We start from the raw sequence: 26,448 nt of genomic DNA, 5'->3' as shown, positions 1-26,448 counted from the left end.
ATAGTATAATTATATATCTACGAACACACACATTCAGATACCTTAAAATTCTTTCACAGAATAAAATGGAAGCAAGTGCCTATTGCTGGTGGTATAATCTTATGTATAATTTAATTATTGTTATTTTCAGGTGTGTCAGTTTTACCTTCCAACTTATCTTCCATGTCACAACAATTAGCAGAATTCATTGAAAATAGTAAGGGATTGATAGAAACTTTTGTTGAAAGATTCTAAGACTTTTCTTTGTTTGATTTTAGACTTTTGTTTTGCTGCACTTTATCTTTGTAGTTTTTGATTAAAATATGAAAATAAGTTGGCATTTTATGGGAGGACATCTTCCAATTAAGAGGAGAGGGGCCCCAAAGAATGCCTCAAAGGAAACCCACTATCAGAATCCCTGGAGGAAACTGACAGTTGCCTGCACTGTATTTGCCAGACCTTGTAGTCATTTTTATATGGTAAGACAAATAAATATGCATTCCCCTTGAAAGATACAATTATGATTTGTGACCTTTTCCAAGCTGCCCTAGCTCACCACACCTTCGACCGAGTCTCAGTAGCTGCTAGATGATCAGGCACTCTGCTTCATCCATCTGCTCTAACAGTGACCTCTTTCGAATTCTTTTTTATAAGCTTTGGATATTTTCTTTTTATAGCTTTGCCAACATAATCATATTACATCCTGACAACAGGCAGTGTAAATTAATTCCTCTTCTGTCTTAGGAGCCTCGCCACAGAGAAGAACCAGATTTTGCACCTCAACACTTGATTAAATTGTGGAAAGGAGAAGACAAAGAAATGAGGTCTCTGGGAAAATTGTATCTCATTTATGCCAGCCTGGAGACTCACGGAGTGAATCTGAAGCAAATTAACTCTTCGTAAGATTTTTTTTAATGTCTTGATGGGGGTGAGGAGAGCAGTAGATAGAGCAAGAGAGCACGCAAGGGTGGGCAAAAAGCCTATTTACCTGAAAGTAATCTTACGCCAGATGAACCAGAGCAGCATTTCCCAAACATGCCTGCTCCGAAGGCTCGCCTGGGAAGTCTGTTAACAATGCAGATTCCCAGGGTCTTCCCTAGAGCCTCTGACAGTATGTTTGACACCGTACATTACAAGCACCCAAGAAGATTCTTGTTGTCACACAAGTTTGGGAATAACTGAATTGAAAGTTAGGTCAGATTCTCCTCCACCTTTCTCTAATAATACACTGAAAAAAACCCATAAATCCATAAATTATGTTGCTTCAGGGTCTATAGCATGTATCACTCAAAAGAATTGACTGTTTACCAATAGTTTTAGCAAAGCATACCAATGTGTACACACAGCCTTGGGAACCTAGTCGTCCACTTGCAGACCTTATTAAAACTTTCCTTGTAGCAAATGAGAAATTAAATAAATCACAAAATTAACTTTGTCCATGCCTGCTCTATCAGGACACATACTGATGACCTTGGCTACATCAGTCGTCCCCTGCGCTCTTTCACCTTTCACTCTAATAACCAACTCTGACGCCCGCCACTAACCCAGTTTAATATGTTGTTCACTCAACATTCTATGAGAATGACTTGTTTTACCCCCAGAAGGCCATACCTCCTGGGAGGCAAGAACAAGTAGATTCTAGGTGTGGACAGTGGATAGTAGATGTGCAATGAGCACTTTCCAAATGAACTTCACATTGATCTGACAGTGTGAAATCTACATCATTTGCAGATCTTGTCTGTGTAGACAGGAAGCTTATGTTATTGAAATTGATAAAAGAGCTCTGTTGGCATTTTAAGCATTACTGCATTTATTCCTAGGTCAGCACTATGTCTGAACCAAGAAAGACCTTTCACGTCATCCTGCCACTCTGACCAGTTCACACCAGATTTTTCACTGTTATCTTTTGACATTTGATTAAGGATGCTGAAGAATTTTAGTTGGAAAAATTCCCCCACATCCATCATAATTAAAATAACTAAAGAAAATACTATAAAGCTGACTCCATTTGTAATAATCTGCAAATTAGTATAATTACAGACATTTCTCAAAGATCCTCACCAGCAGGGGCAGGTGGAAAGGAAAGGAAGCACAGATACATTGAAAATAACAGAAGAAATTGCTCACCAAAGCTTATTTAGGCTGGAGAGTCAGCCTGAGGGGCCAGAACACCGAGGATGATGTCAACTAAGATCTCTCTGGGTATATCTCAAAAACATTGTAAGAAAATGGACTAAGAAAAAGGCTGATTGAAGATCTCATTTAATTCAACTAGTATTTGGGGGGTGTCATTTATAGATGTTCATCTTCCGAATAAAAAATTCAAAAGCAATCTTTTGAAACGTAATCAATGTAAAACAGCTGTTGGTAATAGGACAAATACTGAGAAAGAATATATGAAGGCAGAAAAGGAAGGGAGAAAAGCCTGCATCATCACTTTGGAATACATGGTAGGGCACAATTTCACTACAGCACTATGTCCAGGCTCCGGCCAACAGCTGAATCCCAGACTAATTGCTTTGCGCCCTTCACCGTCTTCCTTCATCAACCTCCTCTCGTTCCCTCCCAGCCTCCGCTGGGGCCCCGGATCTTCCAATGGCCTCTTCCTCTTCATCCTAGCCAAACCAGTTCTTGGAAAATATGTACCTAATTCATTCACAGGGGTATCCTCTATGTGTTCTTCTCTACAAGGAGAATTCCAGACAAACTCAGACCAAAGAAGCAAATCATTAATGGCAGCATTTCCACAAATTAGTTAATAGAAAAGGGGTGTTATTTGGGAAAGACGGAGGATTTTCCTGAATTGTCAGCATTTTGTCTTCTGCCCATTCTTAAGGCTGGTAGGGGTTATGGAGTCAAACCTGTGTTCCCAGCATCATCAATTGTGTAATATGGGGCAGATTCCTTAACCTCTTTGAGCCTCGTCCCTTCCTCGTCCCTGCCGTGTAATGTTCCCTCAATGACTAAAGTCTCCCTGTATTTTTCCTTTGCAGTGTAGGCGGGAGAACCTCAATTTTGACAGTTTCTTTCTAGTAATTAAGTAGCTTTCAGCTGTGGCCTCTTTGATTCCTCTTACCTTACACACAAGTCTGCTGAAATCCAGCCCACCTAAATTTCCCAAATAACCAGGAACTAAAGAGGAAAGTAGTGACTAAAACATATTCTACTTCACTTATAGGCATTTAAAACCAATTTACTTTACTTTTAAGACCTATGGATTTAGGTGCCTTCACTGTAGCAACCTCAAAACTTGGAGTGTTCTGAGCTGGATGGATAAAATTTACAAAAAATATATTTTGCTTGCACTAAAAATTGTGAGTTTAAAGAAAAATCGAATTAGTGTGTATGTGCTAGCTCTTGTTTCACTTGAATGAAGAGTGCTCTGGTTGTCTCTGGGTCTTTTAGTTTCAGAGGAGTTGATTCATAAGTTCCCAGCTATACAGTCCATCCTGGAACACTGAGGTTTCCAAAAACTTCGAAGCCTTGCGTGCTGGAGTCTCCAGGACACAGACAATAATCATACATCACAGGGGACTGAGAGAGGAGCATTCTGGCATTTTCAGAAGCCTCTAATGCAGACGTAGAAATAATGAAAAACAATATAAATGTTCTTTTTTTTACCTACTTGTGTGTGTTGCTTTCCCCAGCAAACCCTCTGTGGAGCAGGGAGAGAAAGTAGAGTTGCCTATCTTCTGTTAACTTGAATACTCTTTATATTTTAAAGCATTGTTCAATTGCCTTGAATAATTGATTAAAATTCAAAACCTGTTTCCCAGTGAATTCTAAATCAGCAGTCTTTCTGTAGTTTGAAACCTCATGATTCTTTGATGTGTTTTTAACATAAGCTAGCCCAGTCATAGCAGCATATTTTTACTGAGTAAATTTTTTTTCAGAGGCATTTGTTCAACTGAGGTCAAGTAGAGTGGCCATTTTGCTGCTGTATTAATGCATGGGGTAAACTCTTTTGAGCCTAAGAATCTTCTCTTTCTTTTAACCCTTTCTATGACTTGCCTTCAGCTTTATCTGGGAAACATATGTTGTCATTCTCATCTCTATTTCTCATATACATAGTATTAATTATAACTGTAAATAGAATTTTTAGTCTTTTTAAAACTGCAGCTTTTTTGTATCTGCACTCTGGCAAAATCTCTCCCTTTTTTTTTAGTGGCGACTCTCATTTTTTTTAAATTAAGAGTAGTGATGGAAACATATGATTCAGCTCCTAAGTCTATCACCATCTATAACTGGGAGCAAGTGACTAACTTTTCATAACACATTTTTAATGACCCGTGAAGTTCAGTAGCTGGGTGAAGATTAATAAGTGTGTTTTCTAAAGTTAAAAATATGTAGAAATATCTCAATGGGCTAATTTTGAATATTGAGATGTAAGATTTTGCACAAGAGACTCAAATGTCTGTCTGACCTTGACCACTGCGTACCTAATCCAGTTTCTTTTTCTTATTTTACAATTCAATGGAATTGATGCAAAGTCAAACTAATCAATGCTATCATAGACGGTTAAGAGAAAAACAAAACAACTGACAATCCATAAGTAACTTGGAGATATATGAGAATTGTGGAGCTAGAAGACACTTTAGTCATCAGCAAATTAATAAACAAAAAGTAAACAAACAAACAAAGTAACCCTGACTTCAGAGATAAGGAAAAGGCAATCAGATTACTGACAGGACAGAGATCTGGTTGATTTCAGAATAAAGTTTAGACATCATGTTACTGGACATCTGAAACAGTACTTATCCCACAATAATGGTAGTTTCTAATGTTTTCAAGGATAAAATCACTTTTTAACATCAGACCCCCTGTGGACATAATGAGTGTAATTCGTAAAGGAAAAAGGGCCAGCCTCTGGGCAGGGATGGGGAGGGGGGGGGGTAGGAGGGGTGGGGAGGGGCTGGGAGAGGAAGGTAGATCTTCTGCTACCCCTCTCTATGACGACCAGGGTTTCATGTGCTTAGGGGAGGGTTTCTGACTGCAAAGTCTATTAGGGAAAGACATGTCCATATCTTGACCTTGAGTCTTGCTTAGAAGTCAATTTGTGTTCTTCTAGGGCTTTATGAAAAAAATCACCCACTCCTTTGATTGGCAAACTCTCTTGCTTGGGAGTAGATTGTTGGAGGGAAAGAGGCTTGGTTAAATGAGAATCGCACTTTGGAAAGATGAAATTCAGACAATAAAAGTTACTCATTGTTGCGATTTGAAAGTTATATCCATTGAGGACTGAATTGCAGATCTGCCAGAATATAACAATCACAACATGTACTGATTTATCATGTGCAGGGAGAGATTCTAGCCTAGATTTCAAGGAGGCAAGACAAGACTGAAGCAGGCTTTGCCTATAGAAGGTGTGTAGACACCTGAATCAAAGTGACAGGCTGGACACCAAGGAGAGAGCCAAATAGTGGGGGACCCCTGTGAACAGGCATAATGGACTCTAGTAGTAATGATGTCAAATATCCAATTCTAAATTTCCCATTTCTGCACTATAATTCCGGTAAAGTTTACTATGCACTGCAACCATCTAAGTGACATCTCTGTATTGGGAAACAAAGGGAGGATGCTGAGGACAATCCTAAGGTGATGTGGACTAGAGAGCACTGTAGCAGCACCAAAATCTTTAGGAGACAGCAGGAACTGGGGATCAGAGAGACCAGAGCACCAGACCAGAGAAAGTGGCAGATAGCATGCAGAACAGATTCACAGAATCAGGATTCTCAGAAATACTAGGTGTGGGGAAAACAAAAAGATTGTATACTCTGTAGTATGGGAGCTACAACTGTGTTTATTGAGGTTTAATGGCAAGATGATCCCTCAAGGTTGGAGAACCTACAGTCTTTAGATATCTGTTGATTGAGAAAATATATAATGGATGAAAAGGTACTATGAAATAAATATTTCAAAGAAATTAATTCTTATTTTTATAGTAATAATCTGTATATATTTGAAAATGGTAGTATATATAGTATGTGACAGTATTTATTTGGACACAGATATATAACTTTGTGGACCCCTCTAATAATTCTACAGAATCCTAGGAGACCAAGATCCCCAGGTTGGCAAACGCTGGACTAGATCATAAATCATGGCCCTAGTGGCCAGCACCCTGTCTCCTGTAACAACTGTAAGTCTAATCTCTAACATGTGAGCCTTCCTCCACCTAATTTTAATTCCTTCCTTCTTCCGTGTATAATTATGGACTATTCAAGCTAAAAGAAAATTGTTTAGCACTCACCTAATCTAATCCCTTCAGTTAGCTCTTTGAGACTGAAAGACTATGTAACTATGATGGTCAATGTTCAGTAAACAATTCCAGGGGGTTTCAGCAATATATCTGGAGAATAGAATGGAAAAACCTTTTATGCTAGATTCTATCCCACAGTCCAATCATTTGTTTAGTCCAGAATCCTGGGAGCCAATATTGAGCACTCACAGCCCACCTCCGCATGAGGGCTATAGGCTGACACATTAGTGGCATCCTTCTCTGGGCCTTTTCCAAGTCTCACTTGTCAGACTACAATAGGCACATGGCACAGAATCATTCTAGAGGGAAAAACATAAAATATCACTCCTGAAAATTCTAAATTATTTTCAGCGAGGCTGGGATGGAAAAGTCTCACTTAATTAGCAAGTGCAATAAAGACGTGAGATTTAAAAACAAATTATAACACATTTCCATCCTTCATTGGTACACTGAATAATGACATACTGTTTTTTTATGGTTGTCATTCCCAAGTTTTAATTGCTTTGGTTTAATTGGTTTAATCCAAAAAAATGTCAATTTGGTAATTACCCCTATGCTGTTGGAATTAGTGTCATTTATTGAGCAAAATAAAATTGACTTCAGAAAGGGAAAATCAATTACAATACAATACCAGGGGAAATACTATATCATTGAGGTATTAAAAGAAACAATATGGTATGTGACTGAAACTCAGTTTATTTTGTGAGATTAAAAGAAAATGTTCTTTTTTCAATTCTAAACAGTAATATACAAAATAATCAAATATAAGTTAGTTAACCCAGAATCACTTTCATTCAATTATAAATTTATTAATTCAGCTGGAAAATATCTTTTCAGTGCCAATTATGTGCCTGGCAAAACAGTTATACAACTGCTCTCATGGATTCTAATGGGTAAGAAAAAATAATCAACAGAAATCCTTGTAAGAATACAAAGTGTGGTGAGTCTTAGATGAAACACTACAAGGTGTTATGTGAGTGTATCAGAACCTGACTCATTGACAATAGGAGCTGAGATATGAAGGAAGAAAAGGGGCTAGCTGGTATAGAGGTAGAAAAAGAGGATTTTATGCAGAAGAGAAGAGCAAAGCACAGTTTAGGAACTGAAGGAAGGCTAGTGTGGCCAGGGTACAGAGAAGAAGGTTGAAACTGGCACAAGATGAAGTGGATCAGTTAGCAGGGGCCACATCATTGAGGCGTGTTAAGGATGTGGTCTATCCTAACAGCGATGGGAAGTCATTGAAGGTTTTTAAGCTGTAGCGTGAAAATCAAAATTGAACTTTGGAAAGATCACTTTGGCTGCAGCAAATGGAAAAGATTGGGAAAGAAGAAGAGTAGATTCAAGAGATGAGTCTGGAGGCAACTGCAGTATTCCAAGTGAGAGGTGATGATAAATTCGAAGGTAGAGTTTATACCTTCAATTTAACAATCCACAAAGTCTAAAGTTATTTTCGGTCTATAAGTGACCTATTTTCACAGGATTATATGTGTCAGAGCTAAAAGGAAAGCAAAGTGATACAACAGAAGGTACGTGTGCTTTAGAACGAAATACACCTTGCCTGAGCACTCTGGTCTGAACTTTTGGCTCCACTACTTAATAGCTAATGGACCTTATGCAAGGCATTAGGCTCTCTGAGCCTCAGCTTCCGCATCTTTTGAGTGCACATAATAATACCTCCCACAGCTGAGAAGATTAAGTGTGACAACATGTGTGATATTCTCAGCATGTGGAAGGCCAGTTAATATTGAAGAGCCCCAGGACAGATCAGCTGGTCTCATTCCCTACGTTAGAGATCTTCGTCTTCCTTTTGAAGCCTGTTCCTCCTCCTGGGTTTTCTTTCTCAAGGAACAGCACCATAATCCACCCAGTTGCACAAGTCAGAAGCCCAGGAGGCATCCTTTTCCCTCATCCTCCATGATCATCAAGTCGTAGAAGCTATGCTCCAAATAGCTCTTCAGGTGATGGACTGACTGCTCTTCTCACCCTCCTTTACCGCCCTAGTTAAGGTCTGCAGCCTCTCTAGATTATTCTCTTCACATATTATCCTGCTCAGTTTTGTTGCCCTCTAGTCCATTCTTCACATCAGCCAAGCAAATCTCACTATCAGCTCCTCAGTCATTCCCCTTATTCAAGGAAAAATTCACCCAGTTCCTTGGCCCAACACCACACTACATGATCTACACTCTGCTCACTTCCCAGGCTCACCTCTTGCCACTCCTTCCCCCGACCCCGGTCCAGCAGTTGAAAGAAACTGCTCCTCCTTCAGTACTCTCTTCACCTCGAGATCCAGGCCAATGGACAGACGCATTTCCTCCTTGCTGGAGCGCTCTCCTTCCAAAGCTTCTCTTCACCGGTCAACAACTACTCAAAACTGAGGCCTCAGCTCAGACAGCACTTCTTCTGGGATGCACTTTTCCTCCATCTGACTATCCCAGTATGTAGGATGCCAATAACATGAATTTCATTATCAACTGAGAGTCTGACTGGCTTGCCTGTGGTCATATAGGTCTCCTGCCACATGTTGCAGTGTCCCTTTCTCTCCATTGTGCTGACACCTGCCTTATAAATTTCAATTGCCTCAGCTCTCTTCATTAAGCCTTAAAAACATTCCCTTCATGTGGTTTCAAAATGTTACACCACCTATACTGTGGGTTGTGATTTCTGCACCCAAAACAGATCAATGTAATTTCCTCACCAAAACCTTCTTTGACTCCCTCAGAAGTGGTAGCCGTGTCTCCTGTGGCTCTCTCTCAAGTGCTCCGCAGCAGTTTTCATGTTGGCCTCCCCATGATACTGTGAGCTCTTCTGAAACTAGGACCATGCTGGATTCATTTCACATCTCTGGCACCCAAGACCGTTCTTGGGACAGAGTAGTAGTTAATATTTGTTTAACTTAATGGCACTCCAGAAATGAATAGTGTTGAAATCAGGGCAACTAAAGTGATGTAATGGACACCATGAAAAAAAAATATGCAAGAATAAGATGCACTAAATGATGATGGTTCTGCCAGGAAGAGATATGGAGCTTGAGAAAAGACATGGACAGCTCTGGCTAAGATAAAGATCCAAGAAAGGGACAGAGGGGTTAGTTGATCGTGTAGTGGCGAGGTGTGACCCTCACTTTCTTCCTCCATGAAATAAGAAGTTTGAATGAGATGGCTCCAACAGTCCTTTCTCAATCAGGAATTCTGCAATTCGTTGGTCTGGCACTTGGATTTACTTAAAGCAGCTATGCAATCCAGGGTGAGACTGTCAATCTGGTTACTGCATGCAATGTAGACATCCCAATTCATCCTTTTCATTCCTGTAACTTCATCTGGACTAGACGAAATTGGATAATGATATCCCCTTATCCACATATGACAAGCAGAGCCAAAAGCTTTATCAATAAAAAGTCAGAGATACAGTGAGGCTGGAAAGCAGTGGTTTGCAAATATCAAAATCGGCATGGCACCCTTTTGAAAATCCCAGATCCAAAGCCTTGCTCCAGATCTGCCAAATCAGAATCTCCAAGGTGAAGCCTTAGGAATATGTATTTTTTTACAAAGCTCCCACAAGACTTTAATAATCAACTAGTTTGGGGACCATTTTTAAAGGAAAACAGGTGTTTCTCAAAGGGTAATCTGTAGATCACTTTCACGTGAATTATCTAAGATGCTTGTTAAAAATACTGGGAATGTGGTCAATACGGATTTTAACAATTCTTTTACTGATTTTATAAACATCAACTTCATCCACAAAATAGCTTATATATGCTGACAAACGACATCATTATGTGGACAAAACCTCAAAGTCTATGAAACAATATAGTAGAGAGAGGAAATTCTGATAGCAGTCTAGGTTTATTTCATTATCATCTATATTGTATTGTTTCATCATTTCATTTAGAGTTCAGGTAACTTGCCCAAAACCACAAGACTCATAGATTGATGCATTGGAACTGAAAATTAATGCCATATAGCTAAGAAACAGCCAATATTGCTACAGAATGTGTAAGTAAGAGTTCAGTACAACTTTTAATTAAACAATTTGCTGAGATCTTATCTGATGAAGCAAGTTAGCAACATGTCTCAGTTTCTGTTGGTTGGTTTTGTTAGCTACTACGCAAATGTTACTGTCATTATAATAACCAAGCCAAGATAAAATGACTATTACCTACTAAGCAACAATGTTTCAGAGATTTCCTGCTATCATAAAATGATCTAAGGCAGCCATCATTTCTCGTCAACACCTTCAAACACAAATACAGTTGAGAAGCCCAGCTCCATGCTGCCCAAAGTCTTACACACCTAACATGGAACCCTCCCAGCTCCAGACCTTAAGTTACCTGACTCTGCTTCGTTAATCTCCTTCACACCACAGGTCCTAGACTCCATGCTCTGCAACTCAATATGCCGACTATTTGCTTTAGTGCTGGAATAAGACTACAGTAGACTTGAAATGTTTTTCAACAAACAAAATACAAAATGCTACTACTACAGAGATCTTTTTAGGAAAAAGTATTTTTTTTCTCACTGGTTCTTCTCAATTCCTGTAATAAAATAACTCTTGCTAAGTTGAAATAGGAAGGATCTCCCAGATTCTCCATTCTTGAGTTGACCAGTTTGGGGTATAGCACAATAATAGGCATTTCAAAAACATGGTGAAACTGAATGGACCTTAGCTATTATAAGACTCAGCTTTGATTTTTCAAAAATCCACTAAAAATGTTAATGGAAAATGCAAAGTTGTCCAAAGCCACGTAACTTTTAACAGAGAACAAATTCTTCCCTTTTCTGTGTTCACACCCTACCCTTTTCCTCTTCCTTCCCACTGATGTTTCAGACTTTCTAAAAGATGTGGACATACAGGTATTTTCACAAAACGGAAAAAGTAATGAAAACAACACAAAGAAAGAGAAATTGCCAAAAAATAAATCAAACATTCACTAGCTGTAGCTAGATTTGGTAAAGATTTTTTGACTGAGGTTTTGATTTTTTTGTTTTGATTTCTGAGTGGTGATTTCTGTGTGTGTTTTACTCTCATTCAAATTTCGCATGCCAACTCAGATTTTATAGCTATATGCTATCAAGTGTTTTACTGAGGGAGCCAATTCTTCCATAAAATCAATATCTAATTTCCTAAATAAAGAAGAAAAGGATACTTACAAATCTCTGATTAAAATATGCTGTTATTTCTAAGACAGGTTTAGGAAGAAACTCTGATAAACTTTCTTTCCTGTAAATTAAAAGAAAACAAACCATGAAAGCCAGAAAAGGTAAAAACATCCAGATAGATTATCACATTTTAATCATCTTGTCTGTGTGTGTGTGGTTTTTTTTTTTTTTTAGTTAAAACTGGTAAACACCATGACTCTCCTGACTTCCTTGGGAAAGGCAGACCCTTTAATTCTACAAAAAAATTTTCCATTAAAAGTCAAAAAGGCTTCATTTCAAACAACAGGTATTAGTACGTAGGACTGCCACCTACGAAATGCAGTGGATAATTACTTCATCAATGCTTTTAGGGATTAATGTCAAGTTGAGAAATTCATCACCTAAAAACGACCAACCAATACAGCAAAGAGGCAGAGAAAAATGGCTGTAACAAAATACTTATCATGACGACACCTTTGGGAGGTTGTGGAAACTTATTGTGCTTTTAGAATATGACTGTAGAGAATGGTCTGCATCTTTTAACTTCCCTGAGACATTGTACCAGTATCCCCAGCACACACATAGGGACCGTGTGGAAGGAATCCAACCACTTCACTCCTAGAAACTAAGATAAACTACATACATATAATTCCTGTTGACAGAATGGGCCCTGTATCTTGGGGCTTAGCACCTGACACAGGAAAGGTGAAAAATATTAGGAGTATGAACCATCAGTATTCTCCTCAGCCACTCAGAGCAATAGGACACTTTGCAAATTCCCTCCACCACATTCCCACTGCCTTAGTTCAGACTGCCATTCACTCTTCTTGGACAGTTGCATCACGTCCCAAATTATTTTCTTACACTCTTTCTTGCTTTCTGCAACTTTATTCTTTACGCAGATGTCAGTGGAATTATTTCAAAGTTAATCTGCTTATGATTATTCTATGATTAATCCTTCACAGCCTTCCCATCACCCACAGGATCAAGCCCAAACCCTTCACAGGGTGCATCGTACCCTCCAGGAGTTGGCCCCAGGCTACCTGTCCTTCATTTTCACCCACGCTTGACCTGTACCCATCCTAAAGCTGTGCAGTCACACCCAGCCAATGGCACCCCTGTGCCTTGCTCATATTGCCCCAGAGGCTGAGGTTCTTTGCCCTCAATCCCAACGCCCCCACCCCCGCCATCCCCTGGCTAACATCTATTCATACCTTCAGGGGTAACCTGGGCACCCTTTCCCAGAAGGCTTCTCTGCCTCCTAGGGCTAGGTAGCTTCCCTCCTCTGTGTTCTGAAACACTCCGGCATATTTCTATCATCGAATTTATCACATACATTATAAATTTCTGATTAGTGTCAGCCTTCCTGTCCCCACCTCACATAAGTTTTTTAAGCCTTTTGAGGACATGGGCTGTGACTCATTTGTCTTGTACGATGTTTTGCACGTGGTAGGAGGAATGCAATAAATATCTGTTGAATGTCAAGGTGCATGAAGTGCTTTTCAGACTCAGAGCTGCCTGCATGCATATTTTATCACCCTGGAAGAATATTAAAATCAAAAGTAAACATCTTTTAATGTCGTTCCTATACCTAACTTCTCATATAGTTTTGGCTGTTCCTCTCACTCTGTCTCTAGGTCTGTTTCCCTTCAGTGAGGCCTCTTTGTTGAGGCTGAATATAAGGAACCGAGAAGAGGAAGAGAAAAAGAAATGAAAAAAAAAGATCATATGGGAAGTAGTTAAAAAATAAAAACTTAGAAGCTTCAAAATTTATGTAATGTAACGTAAACATGCATCCCTAAAAAAACGAGATTAAGAAAACATATTTTTTTTTTAAAGATTGGCACCTGGGCTAACAACTGTTGCCAATCTTCTTTTTTTTTTTTCCTACTTTTTCTCCCAAAGCCCCCAAGTACATAGTTGTATATTTTTAGTTGTGGGTCTTTCTAGTTGTAGTATGTGGGATGTCGCCTCAACGTGGCCTAATGAGCGCTGCCATGTCTGTGCCCAGGATCCAAACCTGCAAAACACTGGGCCGCCGAAGCAGAGCATGCAAACTTAACCACTCGGACACGGAGCCAGCCCCGAAAACATATTTTTAGAATCCTAATTTTTCAAACATTTGCATGCAGCTTTTGGCAAAGATCTAGAAGAAACTGCAAACAGGAATCCAGTTTAAAGTCAATTACATAAAACTAAACACTGTTATTTGTGTTGTTAAAATTCATGTTTTAAAAAAAACAATTTCTATTCCTTTTCCATAATTAAATCTGTGCTTTCATTTTATGAATTTTCACCTCTCTGCCCATTGCAAGAGAATCAAAAAGCAACAAATAAACAGAAGAGTAACATAGTTATTTTTCCCTTTCCACTTCTTTGCAGTTTGTTACATCAAAATATACTTATGCAATGGATTTTGAAAATAATATCCCATACACATTTTTGATTACTCACACACATAAAAATTCAGATTTATGGGGGATATGCTAAACACAAATATGCTAAAGATTAAGACACAGAGAGTCTCTACTCATCCTTTAAGTTATCAAAGATCAAAAATTTTACTAATGAGGGCAGCCCGGTGGTGCAGTACTTAAGTTCAGTGCATTCTGCTTCAGTGGCCCACGTTACTGGGTTTGAATCCTGGGCGCGGACCTACACCACTCATCAAGCCATGCTGTGGTGGTGACCCACATACAAAATAGAGGACGATTGACACAGATGTTAACTCAGGGTCAATCTTCCTCACCAAAAAAAAAAATTTTACTAGTGAAAGAGAAGCAATTCCTGAAAAGGTTTCAAGAACAGTGGCATGCCCCAACAAGGAAAACAAATTTTTTTTGAGCACACATCTCCTATTTATGAATATTTATTTTTATAAATTATAAATATTATTATACTAATAGACTAATATAATTTATATGCTCTGTTATAACTATTATATATGTTAAATGCATTAACAGAAATTTAAAACAAAATAAAAATATAACTAGGTGTTCTTCCTGTTCTTCAATATAGGATGCAGAATTTGCAGGACGTTGCTACCACACAAGGCCTAAATCTCTCCGTTATCCTTCTTGGAATTACAATTAAATCTAGAGAAACTCTGGTGATATTTATGGCAGCTAAGAGATACCCAAGGCAAAAAAGCCAGTGGTCTCACTAAGGGTGACGTACACCTTGCAGGGTGACCAGATCAAGGTGTGGGTGGATATGCAGAAATCCATGTTAGAAACACACGCACACTCAGAATTGTGAATTAGCAGAGACCTTGAAAATTACCTAGTGCTGTGATTTTCTTTTTTAGCTGAGGATTTCTCCCCCATCAAATGAACTCTTTAGGAAATGGAGAATATATAAGATGAATATGAACTGAATTGCTCTGGCTAACTGCAGCTTCAGGGTCTGAGGCTCCACCCACTCTCTCTTCCTCCTCCTCTCCTCCCCCTCCAGAGGTGTAGTTTGAAGCCTACAGGACTACACTGCCATTTTAGAGATGGGGCTGCCAGGCTGCAGATGGAACAAGACCAGCCATTTCAAGACAACATAATAAAGTAGATAAAGTGGTTAATCCTGGGTGCTTGTCCATCTTCCCTTTTGTTGTCTCTACTTGTTTTCATGGACTGGCTTCCCTGCATGTCCAAATCTTATCTCAGTTGTAAACATAAATATTTACACTTTGAGCTGATGGTAATTAAGGTAATTTTTTATTATAGGTTTTGGTAAAATAATGAATACCTATTTTCTCTTTGAAATATATATTTTCTAACTTGAAAGTTTTAATGATTTAAGCAGCCATTCACGTCAATATGCAAATAATGTGTGTAAAGGAGAAGGACCCAATACACCTCAGACACAAGATGTCAGGGGGTCCCCAAAAATCTCAGAAGTCAAGGTAAACAATATTTTAATGCAGCATTTTTTACAAATAAAAATTAGTGCAAAAAATCCATGATGAGGGGCTGGCCCCGTGGCCGAGTAGTTAAGTTCTCGCGCTCCGCTGCAGGCGGCCCAGTGTTTCGTTAGTTCGAATCCTGGGCGCGGACATGGCACTGCTCATCAGACCACGCTGAGGCAGTGTCCCACATGCCACAACTAGAAGAACCCACAATGAAGAATACACAACTATGTACCGGGGGGAGAAAAAGGAAAAAAAACAAAAAAAATCTAAAAAAAAAAAATAATCCATGATGAACAAAATACCAAAACTTTAATTAAATAAAGATTTGACCCTGCACTTGTACCATTCAGCCTCTTCTCCATCACCCTAGCCCTGGAGCTGGTCCAGCGACTTCTCCGGAAGAATGAAGTACAAATACAAAAATGACATCAAGTTAGTTGTATTACATAAATGTGTGCCTCGACAATACCTAGGACTGTAGAAGGAGAAGGAAACGCAGTTGGAGGGCAAGCCCAGTCGAGGTGTATTGTGTGAGGTAGACCTTTATACCTCAGTCTGTGGGACTTAGGCTGAGGTTAAGTTGACCGGAAACAAATAAGCAACTAGAAAATCTAACACGTGAGGTAATACTCAGTCCACGCTTGCATTTGAGGTGTTCTAAATTTCAATGAGCTACCAAATCTATTATAGCTGCTTCAATAAGCATTCTTTTCTATTCTTGTTTTTAAAGGCAAACCACAGTTCTAAACACAGGTTTCACAAACCTGAAAGTCCAAAATGTGAACATCATCTGCTTCATAAAAGCAAAATTAACCACTTCAACTTCAAGATCTGGTTTTAAAAGGCTGTTCTTAAGATACATTTAACCTCTCAAGCATTACAATGGCAAAAACAACCATCAGAAATGAATCATTGTGACATTAGAAAGCATGGACAGTCATGAGGATGTTTTCTCTCCACAGAACCCAAAAAAACTAGCTTAGGAAAACAAATGACTCCAGCCTGAGAGCTAGTAGGCACTCAACACATATTTACTGGATAAATAAATGAACTAATGAATGAATAAAAGTTTAAAGAAGACTGGAAAAGGAGAATAGGACCAGATTATAAGAGCATTGAAACAGAGACTTCATGTTGTGGGCTATTAAGCTGAGGTTTAACAAGAAAAAAAAGATGGCTCTTCAAAAGAAAGAATGGGTGAATTGATAGTGAGCAAACAGTCAATCCAGCTGGAAGTAAGCTATAAGTCTCTAGAAGTAATCCTGGCATTGGGCAACACAGGTCCACCAAAGGGATGTAAAATTGGATGAAGGAAGGTGTGGCAGATACTGCTGGTTGGCCCCCAACAGCTTGGCTCCCCTTCTTCTCTAGAAATAGAAAGTTTAGCTGGGTACAAGGACTTTAGCTAAGGACCCTGTTACCAAGCCTCTTGCAGCTACATATGGCCATGCAACTAGATTTTGTCATTAAAACATAAGCTATGAGCAAAAAGGATGTATTCCATTTCTGGGGTTATACCCTAGAAGAGTGTGGCCCTTCCCTCCTCAGCTCCTCTTTCTGAAAACTGGACTGTGTCTGTGGTGGTGAGCTATCAATTGCCAAGTGGCAAGGACAATACCTAAGTGATGACAAAGCAGCAAGATGGAAGGAGCCTGCAACCTTAACACAGTTAAGCTACTATACCACCCCTGAACCATCTACCTGGGCTGTACATCAGACAGAACTAAACTTACATTGTGTTTAACCCATTGTTTCTTTTGGACTTTGTTATAACTGTCAAACCAATGTCTTGACTAATACAGATGAATATAAAAAAAATTTGAAAATGGAAAAAACCATGGAATGTGGTGATAGGCTACAGTGAATGAAGGGGAACAGCGAACTGAAACAATTTCAAGGTTTTATGTTTAGGGATAAACGGACAAGATACTGTCCTTTCCTAAAACTATGATAATGGAAGCTAGTTCCCTACACAAAACAACAGTTGAGAAGGAGAGCTGGTGGAGGTTAGATGGTGGCCATCACTAAGCAGTTGGAACTATGGGCCTGGAACTCAGACAGGAGGAGAAAATGGAAAATGGAATTTCAGTGATTTTGTATAGTACGGATAGTTGAAAAGATGAGAATTGATGGAATCTCAGGCTAAGAGAGATCAGAGTATGCCAAAAACTGAACAATAGGATGTTATCTCAAAAGGCAGGAAGAGGAAGCAGTAATCAGCAAGAGAAAAAAAAGAACATTATTACATTAATAAGAGAAGCGTAATGATTGAAAACATGGAACAAAAGACTTAACTTTAACCCAAGATGACAAACTAATTTAAAAGGAATTTGATGTGATTTAAACTTCTTAAATCTGTTTAAAAGTCTCATGAAAAATTTAAAGTAATCATCCCTTGAGATAGACAAGCTTTCATCAGGATTCTGAACAAGGCAGGTCTCAATCATGCTTTAGTTTCAATTTAAATTTCCAGAATTCCAGGGGAACAAAGAACAAACAGGTACTTACATCATTCTCTCCTTTCTTTATTCTCATAATAGAGGAAGGAATGAGGTGAGAGGAGTAAAGGAAAATTAAAGCAGAAGTGTTTTGCTACTGTCCTCATTCTTTCTAGGCAGATGATGTTTGTAAGTGGAAATGACAAACACACAAAAGCCTCCTCCCCGACTTTTATGAAGTTATATTCAAAGTTACAGTGGATCTAAACTTCAAATTTACGCTTTGAAGTTAACACAAAGTTGGCAGCATGGAAGTCAACTGTTACTATAAGAAGCAAGAGTTTGGGAATCTGTATCATTTGCCAGATGCCTTCCAATTACTGGAAGGTCACTGTCATTCCAGAATATTCAGGTAACGTTGTTGTAACATGCCTTCCAGCAATCCTTCCCCACCCGGCCTCGATCATCCAACCAGGAGGAGTCAGACCAAAGTTTTCTGGTTTTCATCCTACTATCCATGTCAGATTGTTGAAGCTCACCACCATATTAACTTTTTCCTAGATGATTTTCTCTTTATCTTTAGCCTGCAGAATGTACATTATCACTACCCAAGGGACATCAGAGAAAATTCCAGGATTCTTTACCACTACGTTTTCATCGAAACCAATCATACAAATTCACTTGGTATGAGAAATTGATATTCCTCTGCATTCCTTTGAAGAGAAGTCTGTTAGTAATTTCCTTTCTTCTTCACATAGTGATTGCATTATCCATGGTCTTTACACTGTTTCGGAGACTGTTTTTGTCCTTGTTGCTTCAGTGTTATACTGGAGTTTCATAATCTATCTTTTTAAAAGTCCTTAATACTGGCTCAAATTTTGGGATTCCATATCTCCTCTTTTTATTTATATATATAATGACCAGACACGACTACTCAGTCCTTCAGGTAAATCAAGATGGGAAGGCCTATCCGAAAATGACCTCTCCTTTATAGATCATTGCCAAATATCTGAACAAGGGTTGCTGTACACCATCAAATTAGCTTGGGAGAAAAAAGCTTTTTTCTTATTTTGAGTTGGTATCAGCGAAGAGTGGAGGGGGCAGGGGTGGAGGCAGGAGGGAAGATCCTGTTTCACGGTACTTAGTATTCAACACGCAAAATTGTCATGCTTCACTCTCATCTGCTCTGCCCATCTCCTCGAGTGGTTTGTGTGGTTTTAGAATTCCTGGCATTTGACATATAATCTGAAAGCCACTCTGATCATTCAGGAAAGCCCCTCTCTCTACCCTCTCACCATGCGTCCTATGAAAACCACACCACTAAAGCACCAGAGGCACATTTCTTATAAGCTACTCACTGCTTCTTCATGTTTGCTTGCAAAGCTCCAATAAAGGAAGTAACTTTTAAATTTTTCCAACAATATTAAACTTCTTAGCCTATTTTACTTTCTTGCCTATATCATAATCCTAAAACACCAGGAAATCAGCTCATAAGCCCCTGATGTGTTCCACACGACTTCCAACATTTTAATAGGTGTATCTTGGGCTGAAGAGAAAACTGTTAGCCATCATAGTGAATAAAGTAATTCTGAAGTTAATAATAAAAGAGAGTTACAATTTTAAGTACTAATCCCAAGACTGCTCCATCCATACTAGCTGATTTAGATCTGGCATTCAAACATTGATGCTCACAAAAGAAAGCCAGTAAAAACTGCTATATACGAAAGTGAATATACCAACTCTTTGGGAGGGAAGGGAACAAATAATTGCTGAGTGCCCACGATTTTCCAGATGATTTAAGCACTCTCACTGAATCCTTAAAAAAGCTCTCAGAAGGAAATATTAATACCACTGGATGCCTGAAGGAGCCTGAGTTTGTATGGAGCCAGCGCCAAGAGGAGTCAGGAATGGAACCTAGGTCTGCCAGACACAAAGTCATACTGACTCATTATTAGTAGTGGTGCTTGACTAAGTCAACCCACAGGAGCAGCAAAGAGTAAATATGTGGGAAAGTAGAGTTGACGAACTCACTTCAGAGGTCACTTTGAACACACAATATATTTTTTTCAAAGTAGTTTTTATAAGACATCCTATTAGCATTATATTTTTAACACCAGATGCTCCATCCCCACCTTGATAAGATCGGTAATCTGTTCAAAGCAGCCTGATCTTTTTTGAAAAAGCACAGCAATGTCCTTGAAGGCAGTTCAGGACTAACACAAAATGTGTTGTCATCTTGCCTATGTACAAGAAGTGATCTTCCAGTAACACAGGTGGGAGGTGGGGGAGGAGCACGAAAAAACCATAATAGCTCTCCAATTTTAAAAGCTGTTCGTGAAATAGATATTGTTGTAATTTGGTGCTCTTTTGGGTAAGATAAGATGCTCTTATGAAGTGGACAGAGTGACTCTCTGTCCAAACAGTAAACACTTTGGACTTTAGTTTTCATAGCTGCACAGACAGCCTGTTGGAGCTCTACGGGCGGTTGTAAGTTGACCTTCCTGAGTCTGGTTGAGAGGCAGTGTCAACGGTGAGAACACTGGGAAAAGGAAGACAGATGGCCATAAAGGTTTGGTCAGAGAGGGCTAAAGCTGGGAGAGATTCTAACACTAAACACAGCATAATGCTTCGTACACGAGATTTGGAGCCAGACCAGCTCTAGAACATGACAGCTATAACTTGGGCAACTTCAGCCCAACTTTTTATTTATAATGTGGAAACAAAACTTCTGTCTCACAGGGTGTTATGAAGATTAAATGAGACAATGTCTGAAAAGTACTTAGCATAATACCTACCACATAGTAAGTGATTAATAAACGGCAGTCATTATTAAGATGTTCTTTGTACCAAAGGACAAACTACACTTTAGAAGGTTAAATGACTAGCAGTACTTCACAGGTCATTTCTTTACTGGGGGGAAGGGAGAATAAACTCAGCTTTATCTTGTACCAAATTGCCTCTAAATAACTAACTACCACCACAGGACCAGAGAAGATTTGTGAAATTTTCAAATGCAAATTTAATTATTTTGTTTCATTAATACAATTGATCATTTTTGCAATATATACAAATATCAAATCATTATGTTGTATAGCTGAATATAATGTTATATGTCAATTATACCTCAATTAAAAAAAACATTGACTTTATAGCCAAGCTTTTTTCCTCTTCCTGACCTCCATATCCTTTCAAAACTAACTCTGAATTCCTGCTTGAGACTGACGCTGTTATTTCTTGGGCCGAAGGTCTCCCTCTTGAACCTACTGTGTCCTGATATTCTTGGTCATTGCTATTTCTTTCTAGGAAAAGCACCAGAGAAGAGAAATGTATTAGAGGACTCATTCAGAGGCATGTATCTTTGCTAACTATTTAACATGCTGCAGGTTTAGATGCTTCTAGCTAAGATACAGATTGTTAGTTTCAGATTTTAGAATGGAATTCAGGAAAAAAATCTGAAACAGAATTTTGAGGTAAAGCCATTCCTAAAGGGTCTTTCGAAGAGTGACTCTTAAGCAGCGTCTGTAAGAACAATCTCTGAAGAATAAACTGACCTCATTAGGATTTCATACTTAATCCATCAAGAAAGAGGCTTAGGCTGAAATGCTCATTGCTGGTTTTCTGTCTTATCTTCACTAAGGGATGCAGTCTAGTCTTGTTTATTTTTGTCTTTGTTGTCATCATCATCATCATTTTGAGGATTTTTTTTTAAATCCAGGTATATAGGTCAACTTAAAAAAAGCTTTAGGAGCCAGTCCGGTGGTGCAGCAGTTAAGTTCACACGTCCTGCTTCTCGGCAGCCCTGGGTTCACCGGTTCCGATCCCAGGTGCGGAAATTGCACCACTTGGCAAAACTCATGCTGTGGCAGGCGTCCCACGTATAAAGTAGAGGAAGATGGGCACGGATGTTAGCTCAGGGCCAATCTTCCTTGGTAAAAAGGGGAGGATTGGCAGTGGTTAGCTCAGGGCTAATCTTCCTCAAAATAAATAAATAAATAAAAATTTCTTTTTAAAAAAAGCTTTACTTTTCTAATTCATCACCTGTCTAGAACTGGAGAGGTACGCACAGCAGGCCATAGCATTAGGCTGTACAGGCTATGCATTCCATGACTGTCATTCACACTGTTGTCCAAGGAATGCTCATAGCTGAATTTAAAAACTGTTTATGACATTATAAGTCCAGATTTAGAATAAAAGGAAGTCTTAATATACTTTTTACAAAGATGTATTTTCCCCCAGAGTGTCATTTACTAGGTACACTAAATTCTTTACATTAACTATATTTGCTTTTTGGAAGATGAATTCACTTATTTAGATAAGCTTTACTCCAAGACATTAAATTCAAGGCAAGAAGACTATGAACAGGAGACAAAAAGAGACAAAACTCAACAAAATATATTTAATGTCAAAATTATCTCTTTCCTTGTACTTGAGAATGATTACATATCTCATACCCAGGCCAGTGACATTCATTACTCACTGAATTTACACCTCCTGTAACAGCCCCTTGTTCACGTCAGGAGTTCTCTGGCTCAGGGAAAAATGGCAGCCGCAGTGGGGATTCACTGAAACCAATTCTCAGAGAAGCAGCTGCTGCTGAAAGCTGTGCTTCACACATCAATCATTTGCTGATTGTCGCAGCTAGTTCAGTCACAGCATCTGCTCAGTCTATTGGTTTTGCGGTTGTTGATATTTGCATTTGCACTGCAGCGTCACTGTTGTCATATCATGTTGCATGAGTTGAAACAACACCATCTTGTGGACCTTCAAATATGAGAAAATCCACATAATCATGAAAATACAACTGTTTTTGTGAAGGAGGTGGTGAAAAGAGCATTCCTTCTAAATGCGAAGAGACTAACTGATTTTCAGTAGAATGATTCCACCCACCTCTGTGTTTCTCTGAGGGGCTGGTCTCAATCAGTCACACTAAAGCAGTATCACAAATGCCAGATTTGGTGTTAAGGGTTGACTTGTGTCCCCCAAAAGATATTTTACATCCTAACCCTCAATGTCTGTAAATATGATCTTATTTGGAAATAGAATCTTTGTAGTTATAACCAAGTTACAATGAGGTCGGATTGAAGTAAGGTAGGTCCTTAATCCACTATGACTGATATCCTTGTAAAAGGAGGGAAGACAATGTGGAGGCAGACACATACAGGGAGAACATCATGTGATGATGGAGGCAGACCCGGGACTAATGCATCTACAAGCTGAGGAGTACCTGGGGCTACCAGAAGCTGGAGGAGACAGGGAAGGATCCTCCCCTAGGGGCTCTGGAGGCAGCGTAGCCCTGCCAAAACTTTGGTTTCAGGCTTCTAGCCTCCAGACTGTGAAAAAAGAAATTTCTGTTGTTTTAAGCCAGCCAGTTTGTGGTACTTTGTATGGCAGCCCTTTAGAGGCATCCATCTGGGGCAAGTGAAGGAATATCAGTGGCTCCTGGAGGGCATGGGTATAAACTGTGCTGACCTGGGGAACCAGAGTGACTTAAGGGACTCTTCTTTCAGGCCACGTTTACTCAGATTAGACACTTTCCTCAAATTAGAGCGTCCCTAAGTGTGTAGATAATTCTGAGGATCAGGCTAATAGATCTTAGATTAAAAAATACATAAAACTTGAGATAATACATAAAAAATACATAAAAGCTTGAGATAAACCAAATATCCCATAAAAGCTTTTGTTTCTACCTCTTCCTGGTGTCATCTCATGACCTCTCGCTATTAGCAGATATCAAGCCATCCATCACCACATCTACCCATGCTTAGAAGTTCCAACACACGCAAAAGAACAAAGAGATGCCTAAAATCACTAGAGTGCCTATTTCCATGAAATTCTTCAAAGCAAAAGAAGTGCAGAAGAAATGGCACAATCAGTATAAGGGAAATAGAGATTGTTTAAGGAATTGAGCCATTAAACTAAGCCTTCATAATTCTTGCTTAAGCTTGTCTCTTAGAAGGTAGCAAAACATAGCAGCTAGACTCCCACCCTTGAGTTATGCTAGCTCCACCACTGACTTGCTCTGTCTTTGGGCTAGTTACATACCCTCTGTAAACTTCAATTCACTCATTAGTAAAGTGAGACTAGTAATTCCACCAACTTTATAAAGAAAGCATTCAGTAAATATTAGCAATTATTGTTATTACTAATCTCAATGTTAGCTTAGGTTGCCACTTCACTCATGAAGAGATGTTCCTCCATGCTTTTGCTTTCTGTTTTTAAACCAGAAAGAAATAAAGCCAGCTGAAAAATGGGTCAACTCTAAAAAGTACTCATAATTCCATAACCTCACTGGGACTATATGCTATTGGACAGAAAGAGTAAATCCTTTGCAAAGCTTATTCATAAGAATCTTTCTAAAATGTTCTAACCCTTTTTTCCTGTTTGGTAAATAGAAGGTACTGGACACGACAGTATCTTTTTAATCACTGAGCCTCTTGCAGTTTTTGATAGTCATTATTCTGAATATCAAATATTATTAGGATGATCTTTTTACATAATACTTTTAAACTAATAAATATATCAGAATAGCCTTTTATAATGTACAAAACACGCTCATATGCTGAATCAATCTCCTTATAATGTCATCCTATTCTTTTGCTAAATACAGTTATTTACTTTTAAGGCTGACAAATTTCAAATTGTTGATTTCAGTTCACTAATCTGGTCTGACATAAGCATCAATTCTACCAAATGTTGCCCTTCCCAGTCTTGTGTCATCAACAAAGTTGAAACAAAAAATACTGTCTAATATTAAAGAGAGCTCTGCCAAGAACGGTGCTATGGAGAATGTCACTAGAGATTTTCCTCCACCTTGAAATGGGCCCACTCAAGAAAGATAGAGTTTATGGATAGATCTGAAGACTTAATATCGTTAAGATGGCAATATTCTCCAAATTGATCTACAGATCCAAATACAAGCCCCATCAAAATCCCAGCTTGTTTTTTTTTTTGCAGAAATTTTTTCTAAATTCATCTGGAATGTAAAAAATATAAAATAGCCAAAACAATCTTATAAAAGAACAAAGTTGGAAGGCTCACATGTTTCAATTTCAAAACTTATTACAAAGCTATAATAATCAAGACAGGGTGATACTGATATAATGATAGACATGTCAATCAATGGAATAGAATTGAGGGCCTAGGAAAAAACCCATGTGTTTATGATGAATTGATTTTCAACAAGAGCGCCAAGACAATTCAATGGGGGAAAGAATAATATTTTCAACAACTGGTGCAGGGACAACTGGATTTCCAGATGCAAAAGAACAAAGTTGGACCCATACCTCATACCATACACAAGAATTAACTCGAAATGGATCATAGATCTAAATATAAGAGCTAAGACTATAGAACTTTTAGAAGAAAAATAAGAGTAAAACTTCATGACTTTGGGTTATGAAACTCTTTCTTAAATATGACACCAAGAGCACAAGTGACAAAAGAAAAAATAGATAAATTGAACTTCGCCAAAAGTAACAACTTTTGCACAGTAAAAACCACCATCAAAAAGTGAAAAGTTTATCCACAACAGTGGAAAAACTACTTTCCAATCATATATCTGATAAGTGACTTGTATCTAGAGTATATAAGAACTATTACAACTAAATAATAAAAGATAAATAATCTGATTTATCTACGGTAAATTTAGATAATCTAATGCTTTAAATGGGTGACTTTTATGGTATGCGAATTATATGTCAATAAAGGTATTTTTTAAAAGTTAAATTTACTGCAAAACATCCTCAGAGGATGTTAATGTTTAGTGTGAATATCTGAGGGGCGATTGACATGCAGTACTTCAATCAAGTTTATCCTTAGAGCCATTTATTCTTGAAGCATCTTGAAAAACATACTGATTGCAGATCCCAACTTGAGCTTGTTTTCTCTTTTTCCTAACCACAGAGTGTAGAATTAGGATGCCAGTTTGCCACATTTCACATCTTGTGTACGCTCTACCTTTTGATTATTCTTCTAAGATAGTAAGAAATGTCTAACTATGAATATTCAATCTATAAATATAATTGCTTTGTACAGAGAAAAGTTTATTAAACGGGTGAGTTTTTTAGATGAATGGTAATATCGATTGCAGGAATATGTCAATCACTGAGATTTTCTCTTCTACTTACAACTTAGTTCCAAGTCTGTTTTCCTCAAGAACCCAAACATTTCCATATAAAAACATGCTTTCTCTGGTCACTTAACAATAGACAGAATCATCCTTTAGACCACAAAATGGCATGGAGAGGGGGTTGCCTCATCTTATTCTGATCAAGAATTTGCGCTTAATGGAACAGGAACTTTTTAGTATAAGTAACCATGCACTTATTTAATTCCAAGATATTCATACCTTTTAGGCTTTCTAGTGATTACCATTCTAAACATATAGTGAGCTCTCTTGGCCAGGAAGTCTACGCAAGGAGGCCATGACTGCATCTATGATTTAGTTTGTAAGAGAACAACAGATCACAGAGCTACAGAATGCTAGAGTTAGGAGGAGCCTTAGAGAAGAATATATTTCACTCTTTACTCTCAATCCTCCAATTTTAGAACTGAGGGCCTATATGCCCTAGTCCCTGAATGAGTTGCCCAAGTGAAGAGCAGAGGCAGAATTAGAACCCAGGTCTTCTGAAATCTTTCACCATGTTCTTTTCATCACATCATATTGTCTTTCAATGCATAAGGCAACATGGGCTTCTTTGCTCTTGACCATGTTGTCAACAACAATGAATGTGCATA

At 38.5% G+C, this 26,448-nt stretch overlaps 1 protein-coding gene across 9 annotated transcripts in view; it reads right to left on the bottom strand.

Annotated features, from left to right (window-relative positions):
• Positions 1-26,448, bottom strand: part of PKIB (cAMP-dependent protein kinase inhibitor beta) — a 98,907-nt gene that overhangs the window by 25,279 nt on the left and 47,180 nt on the right. For 4 of the 9 annotated variants that reach the window (XM_070556924.1, XM_070556921.1, XM_070556919.1 and 1 more), the window contains one exon: positions 11,386-11,455. The exons of 3 other annotated variants lie outside the window; for them this stretch is intronic. The gene's annotated coding sequence lies outside the window, so the exon portion shown is untranslated. Of the gene's footprint in view, positions 1-11,385; positions 11,456-22,189; positions 22,474-26,448 lie in introns of all 9 variants that reach the window. 2 more of the 9 variants (XM_070556925.1, XM_070556922.1) reach the window with 1 other exon arrangement.

Source organism: Equus przewalskii, chromosome 9, assembly GCF_037783145.1.
Source record: "Equus przewalskii isolate Varuska chromosome 9, EquPr2, whole genome shotgun sequence".
Lineage (NCBI taxonomy): Eukaryota > Metazoa > Chordata > Mammalia > Perissodactyla > Equidae > Equus > Equus przewalskii.
This window is presented reverse-complemented; position numbering and strand designations above follow the sequence as displayed.